The sequence below is a fragment of the Dendrobates tinctorius genome, unplaced genomic scaffold (assembly GCF_039654945.1).
Source record: "Dendrobates tinctorius isolate UK_male_01 unplaced genomic scaffold, ASM3965494v1 ptg000227l, whole genome shotgun sequence".
Classification (NCBI taxonomy): Eukaryota; Metazoa; Chordata; class Amphibia; order Anura; family Dendrobatidae; genus Dendrobates; species Dendrobates tinctorius.
The window spans coordinates 976,224-983,803 of record NW_027361894.1 but is presented as its reverse complement, the minus strand read 5'-3'; positions in this window follow the sequence as shown (position 1 = coordinate 983,803).

The following is a 7,580-nucleotide window of genomic DNA, read 5'->3' as shown; positions in this document are numbered from 1 at the left end:
AAGGTTAGAAAGGGTACCGTATCCCTGGATAACATGTATGGATAGCGTACACATTCAAAATATATGTCTTTACAGCATGAGGCAGGCTCAGACGGTGTTAGGCCCAGTATGGATTGCACGTCATTGCACAAAGGTTAGAAAGGGTACCGTATCCCCGGATAACATGTATGGATAGCGTACACATTCAAAATATATGTCTATACAGCATGAGGCAGGCTCAGACGTTGTTAGGCCCAGTATGGATTGCACGTCATTGCACAAAGGTTAGAAAGGGTACCGTATCCCCGGATAACATGTATGGATAGCGTACACATTCAAAATATATGTCTATACAGCATGAGGCAGGCTCAGACGGTGTCAGGCACAGTATGGATTTGACTGCCCAGATTACACAGCGGAGGAGCAGGGAGAGGTAAAGATTGCAAATGCTGGGGCCCTGCCCAAGCAAGGGGGGCCCACTCTTGGGCGTCGGTACTGGCACTGGGCCCCTCATAGTACAGCGGTGTGTCTGACGGCGGGTGTGCATCACCACCGTCAGAGACACTTGATTGCACTATGAGGGACCCTGTGCCAGTGCCCGCTCCCAAGAGTCGGCCTACCCACCTGTCCAGGGCAACGGCACTCGCACGGTGTCGTGCGCTAGGTGGTTACCCCGGCCATGGGGGGGGAGGCAGCACAGTTAGGGAGTTTTAGAAAGTGGCATATGTTGATGTTGGACATTCAGCTGATGCAAAAGGTGAAATAGGTGAAGTACCAGGAAGAGGTGGACCAAAGCAAGCCATTTTTCTGTCACCCTATGTGTCATCAGGGGAAGGTGGGACAAAATCCTTGGAAACCCATGCGTGGTTCATTTTAATGAAGGTTAGATCATCCACATTTTGGGTTGACAGACGGGTCCTTTTTTCTGTCAGGATTGATCCAGCTGCACTGAAGACTCTTTCCGATAGCACACTTGCAGCTGGGCAAGCGAGCTCCTGTAAGGCATATTGGGCCAATTCAGGCCAGGTGTCCAGTTTAGCGGCCCAATAGTCAAAGGGGAATGACCTGTGTGGGAGAACATCGATATGGGAGGAAAAGTAGTTTGTAACCATAGTTGACAACTGCTGTCTCCTGTCACTTTCCATCGATGCAGTATTACCAGTTGTGTGAGCGGTATTTGAAAAATCAGTCCACAACATTGTCATGAAACCCCTGTCTCCAACGCCACTTCTGCTGTGTGCACCACGAACACCTCTGCCAAGCTGCCCCCTGCCCGTACGGCTCGTGTGAGAACCATCACCGCTGCTGTGTGCTGGGAATGCCTCAAGCAACCGATTTACCAGAGTTGCTTGTTTATTAGCCAATATTAGGTCAAGGTTCTCCTGTGGCATGATGTTTTGTAATTTGCCTTTATAGCGTGGATCCAGGATGCTGGCCAACCAGTAGTTGTCATCGTTCATCATTTTGGCAATGCGGGGGTCCCTTTTTAGGATCCGCAAGGCACAAGCTGACATGTGGGCCAATGTTCCCGGTGTCAATGATGCACTGCGAGTGCTGGGTGGAGGAGCACTTTCTGGCAAATCCACATCCCTCCAGTCACGCACAAACCCTGTACCAGACCTTGCCACGCCAACATTTTCACTTGCCCCACGAGATGCATCCTCCTCCCCTAAGTAATCATCCCCATCATCCTCCTCCTCCTCCTCTTCTTCCTCCACCTCGTCCAGGAGAGGTCCCTGAGCAGACAATGGCTGAATGTCATCAAGGATTCCCTCCTCTTCTTCCTCCTCATCAACATTGGCTGCAGACGCCTGCTCCTTAAGGTGCGTCAAAGTTTGCATGAGCAGACGCATAAGTGGGATGCTCATGCTAAGGATGGCGTCGTCTGCGCTTACCAGCCATGTGCATTCCTCAAAACACTGAAGGACTTTACAAAGGTCTTTCAGCTTCGACCACTGCACGCCTGTCAACTCCATGTCTGCTCTCAAAGTGCCTGGCCGTGTATCCTCCCACAAATGCATTATGGCCTGCCTCTGCTCGCACAGCCGCTCCACCATGTGCAGGGTGGAGTTCCACCTTGTTGCAATGTCGATAATGAGGCGGTGGTTGGGAAGGTGGAGCAATCGCTGCAGCTTCTGCATACGAACGGAGTGTACAGGCGACCGGCGGATGTGCGCGCACAGTCTTCGCACCTTCTGGAGCAGGGCTGTTAACTCCGGATAATTTTTGAGGAAGCACTGCACCACCAGGTTCAAGGTGTGAGCCAAGCAAGGTATGTGGCTGAGTTTTGAAAGGGCTATGGCTGCCACAAAATTACGGCCGTTATCACTAACTACCTTACCTGCCTCAAGATGTACACTGCCCAGCCATGACTCAGTTTGTCGCTTCAAGTACTCGGCCAGCCCCTCGGCGGTGTGTCTGTCGCCCAAACACATCATCTGCAACACAGCCTGCTGACGCTTTCCACTAGCTGCTCGATAGGGGGACACATCGTGTGCAACAGTGGCAGCTGCAGATGGAGTGCTCGTATGACTGCGCTCTGTGGACGAGCTTTCACTTCTGGAGGAGGAGGAGGAGGAGGAGGGTCGAACGCCTACAGCCAACTGTTTCCTATACCGTGGGCTAGGCAGCACTGTCCCACCACCGCTGTCCCCTGTGGACCCTGCATCCACCACATTAACCCAGTGCGCAGTGATGGACACGTAACGGCCCTGGCCATGCCGACTGGACCATGCATCAGTTGTGAGGTGCACCTTTCCGCTCACTGACTGCTTGAGTGCATGGACAATGCGGTCTTTCACATGATGGTGGAGGGCTGGGATGGCTTTGCGAGAGAAGAAGTGGCGACTGGGTAGGTCATAGCGTGGTACTGCATAGGCCATGAGTTCGCGGAAAGCTGTGCTTTCCACCAACCGAAAGGGCATCATCTCAAACGAGATTAGTTTGGCAATGTGGGCGTTCAAACCCAGTGTACGCGGATGAGAGACTGAGTACTTTCTTGACCTACTCATAGTGTCTGGGAGGGTGAGCTGGACTTGAGAGCTGCATATGGTGGAAGTAGCGGTGGACAGGGCGGACTGAGAGAGGGTTGATGATGGTGATGGAGTTGGTGTTCTTTCTGATGGCCTAGAATCAGTCTTTCGTTGATATAACAGTGGGATTCCCTGACTGCTGTGCCCTTGCAACGACACCTCAACATTTGCTGCTGTGCTAACCGGTGGGCTTACAGTGGGGGAAACAATCCATTGCTGACTACCTTCGTTGTGATCAGTTGCACATGTGGCACTTGAGGTTTGGTGTTGTGTCCACGCTTGCAAGTGCATGCTGGTTAAATGTCTAAGCATGCAACTGGTATTCAAATTTTTCAGATTTTTCCCTCGGCTAAAGGTCTTTGCGCACTTCCTACAGATAACCTTGGTCTGATCATGAGGATTTTGTTCAAAAAAGTGCCACACTGCACTCTTCCTACTTTGGCAGACATTTTGCGGCCTAGCACGCTGTGATCTTTTGACCCTCTGGACAAGCTGTCAAGCAACTCTTTTGATGTTTGGAACCTGTCTTTGGAGTGCTCCGGGCCTGCCAGATAACAGCTGTTGCGATGTCGATGTCTGCTGTGGATGCTCCTCATCTGAGCTATTGGAAGCAGCACCCTCTTCCCCCAATGGATGCCAATCTGGGTCAACAACTGGGTCATCCATCACCTCCTCTTCTATGTCATGTGCACCTTTCTCTGTGTCACCGTCTATGGTGGTATAGTGTGCGGGAAGGGGCACCTGAGTCTCATCAGGGTCAAAATCTGGCTCTGTACACTGCGAGGACAATGTAGTGCTCTGAGTGAATGTACCAGCAGAATCATCCATCAGCGGCTGTGCATCAGTGCACTCCATGTCAGATTCATCTTGGCCTGGGTAATTCACCATTTGACTTGATAATCCAGGCATGGTATGTGAAAACAGCTCCATGGAGTAATCAGTAGTATGGCCTGCGTCATCCTTCAATCTTGGTTGGGGTGAAGGACACAAGGAAAGGTGTGGTTCATGAACATGAGCCTCCAATGACGACTCAGTGCTTTTACTTTTTACAACTGAAGAAGAGGAGGCGATAGAGCTGGAGGCTGAGTCAGCAATGTAAGACAAAACTTTTTCCTGATGCTCTGCCTTTAAAAGCGGTTTGCCAACTCCTAGAAAACTAAGCGTTCGAGGCCTTACGTAGCCAGACGATGACGCAGGGTCAGCACCTCCTGCATTCGGTCCTATTTTGCTCTTGCCACTACCATCAGATCCACCACCAACACCATCATTACCAGCTGCCAACCCCCGCCCAATTCCACGGCCTCTTCCACCAGCCTTCCTCATTTTTGGTAGAAATGTAGACAAAGTCCAACAAACTATATAGTAATGTAAAACAAGGTACAAGGTGTCTATAGGACAGGGGAGATTTAGAATTTCTGCACACACTTGTGGACACTGGACACTTGTAGATTGTGTGAGGCCCACTGATATCTGAGCGCTATGTGACACGCTCGATGGCACAGCTGCCTGTGACCAAAGTGACGAGAGGATAATGGAGATTTTGAATCTCTGCGTACACTTTTGGACACTTGTGGATTGTGTGAGGCCCACTGATATCTGAGCGCTAAGTGACACGCTCGATGGCACAGCTGCCTGTGACCAAAGTGACGAGAGGATAATGGAGATTTTGAATCTCTGCATACACTTTTGGACACTGGACACTTGTAGATTGTGTGAGGCCCACTGATATCTGAGCGCTATGTGACACGCTCGATGGCACAGCTGCCTGTGACCAAAGTGACGAGAGGATAATGGAGATTTTGAATCTCTGCGTACACTTTTGGACACTGGACACTTGTAGATTGTGTGACGCCCACTGATATCTGAGTGCTATGTGACACGCTCGATGGCACAGCTGCCTGTGACCAAAGTGACAAGAGGATAATGGAGATTTTGAATCTCTGCGCACACTTTTGGACACTGGACACTTGTGGATTGTGTGAGGCCCACTGATATCTGAGCGCTATGTGACACGCTCGATGGCACAGCTGCCTGTGACCAAAGTGACGAGAGGATAATGGAGATTTTGAATCTCTGCGTACACTTTTGGACACTTGTGGATTGTGTGAGGCCCACTGATATCTGAGCGCTATGTGACACGCTCGATGGCACAGCTGTGACAAAAGTGACTAGAGGATAAGGGAGATTGGATTGCTTTTAAAAAAGCAGTTTGCAGAGCAGTGGGTAAACAGCAATGCCAGCGTGTCAGGAAGCCTTAAAAGGCAGCCCAACAACCAACACCACTGATACACCACAATATAGCCTCCCCTTGCACTGCACACACAGTGACTTGTGTGTTGTGCAGGCCAAATCGCTAGCAGCAGAAGCAGTTTTTTTGTCTTCTTCCCTGCCTAACGCTCCTCCTACAGAATCAGCAGCAACCTCTCCCTATACTAAGATCGGCAGAAGTAAGATGGCGGTCGGCGTGCACGCCCTTTTATACCCCCTGTGACGCCCACCAAAGCAAGCCAATCACTTGCATGCCCTTCTGAAAGATGGTGGTGACCCGTGCCTAGGTCATCACGTTGCCCACAGTGTCCGTGGATCCTGATTGGCTGAAAAAGAGCGCAAAACAAACTTTTGAAACGCGACTTTGGCGCGTAAGTCGCCGACGTCGTGGCCGACCTCATCCTAGGGTCGGGTTTCGTTTCATGAAACCCGACTTTGCCAAAAGTCGGCGACTTTTGAATTTTTTCGACCCGTTTCGCTCAACTCTACTCACCAGCAGATGCGTGTGATGCAAGCCTGTCACAATTCTCTAGTGGAGGTACTGGCCGAAGCATCCCATCCTCCCCCTGTCCATCCTCCCCCTGTCCATCCTCCCCCTGTCCATCCTTCCACTGTCCATCCTTGCACTGTCTATCCTTGCACTGTCTATCCTTGCACTGTCTATCCTTCATACAACCATCCCTCCTCCTACCACTCCCTCTCCTTTCTCTAGTTCCCCATTCCATTCTTCCCAGTACCTTCCTTCCCCATTACATTATACCCCAATGCCCTCACCATACCCACCCCCACACACACCTTCAATGTACCCACAAGCCTCGTCTGTCAATCCACTCCCGTCCCAACCTTATCTTTTCAATCCCTCTTCCACTTCTGTTCCTCACCAAGTCTCTTCCCGATCCTCCACCTCCCCCTCGATGTGGTCAACCCTGTTAAGCCCTCCGATAGTATCTCCACCCAACAATACCAACATTTGTAATACTCAAAATAATGTTTGTATTTAAAAAAAAAAAAATTCTACCAAAAAAAAAATTCTAATATGACAAGTTGAAAAAAAAGACAAATAAAAACTTTTTTCAAAAGAACTTTATTGTGTAGTTTCTTTTTTTTAATTTAATTCTTGTTAAATGGTTGAAAGTATAAAAAGGTAAAAAAGAAAAAAATTTGGTAACATTTCACTTGGTGTAAAGGTGAAAACACAACACTGCTATTACCCACAATTGGTATAAAAAAAACAAAATTATACCATGTCTTCTTGCCAGGCAAGTTGTCCCTCTGGTGTCAGAAAATAATCTGCAAATGTGTCCCTCATTCTTGCCACTGACCCAGTAGTCCGAACAGTTTGCTGCCGATAATCCCACAAGGTGGTTTCAGACAGATTTTCTTCTATGGAAACAGGTTCCTTTGAAAGTACAAAGTTGTGCAGGATGACACACGCCTACAGGCGACCGGCGGATGTGCGCGCACAGTCTTCGCACCTTCTGGAGCAGGGCTGTTAACTCCGGATAATTATTGAGGAAGCACGGCACCACCAGGTTCAAGGTGTGAGCCAAGCAAGGTATGTGGCTGAGTTTTGAAAGGGCTATGGCTGCCACAAAATTACGGCTGTTATCACTAACTACCTTGCCTGCCTCAAGATGTACACTGCCCAGCCATGACTCAGTTTGTCGCTGAAAGTACTCGGCCAGCACCTCGGCGGTGTGTCGCCCAAACACATCATCTGCAACACAGCCTGCTGACGCTTTCCACTAGCTGCTCGATAGATTAAAAACATATGTGACATACACAAATGTGAACAAGTCGGTGGACAGTGTTCACACCACCCAATGACTGAAACACAACAAGAAAACACAAAATGACAAATTTGCAAAAATACTCTGCATTGAAAAATATGACAGTAATCAGCAAGTGCTGGATAACAAATACAGGGTATTTAGTCGATAAGTTTTTTGCAAAAAATGTATGCCAAGCTGCTCCACCTCGTCACGGTAACCCTTCACGGAGCAGTCCCTATCTAATGTATTTAAACCTGAACATGTGAACAGTGTCTAAATGAACAGGATGCAGACAGGCAAAAAACGTATCGACTAAATACCCTGTATTTGTTATCCAGCACTTGCTGATTACTGTCATATATTTTTCAATGCAGAGTATTTTGCAAATTAGCTGCTTGATAGGGGGACACCTTGTGTGCAACAGTGGCAGCTGCAGATGGAGTGCTCGTACGACTGCACTCTGTGGATGAGCTTTTGCTTCTGGAGGAGGAGGAGGGTCGAACGCCTACAGCCAACTGTTTCCTATACC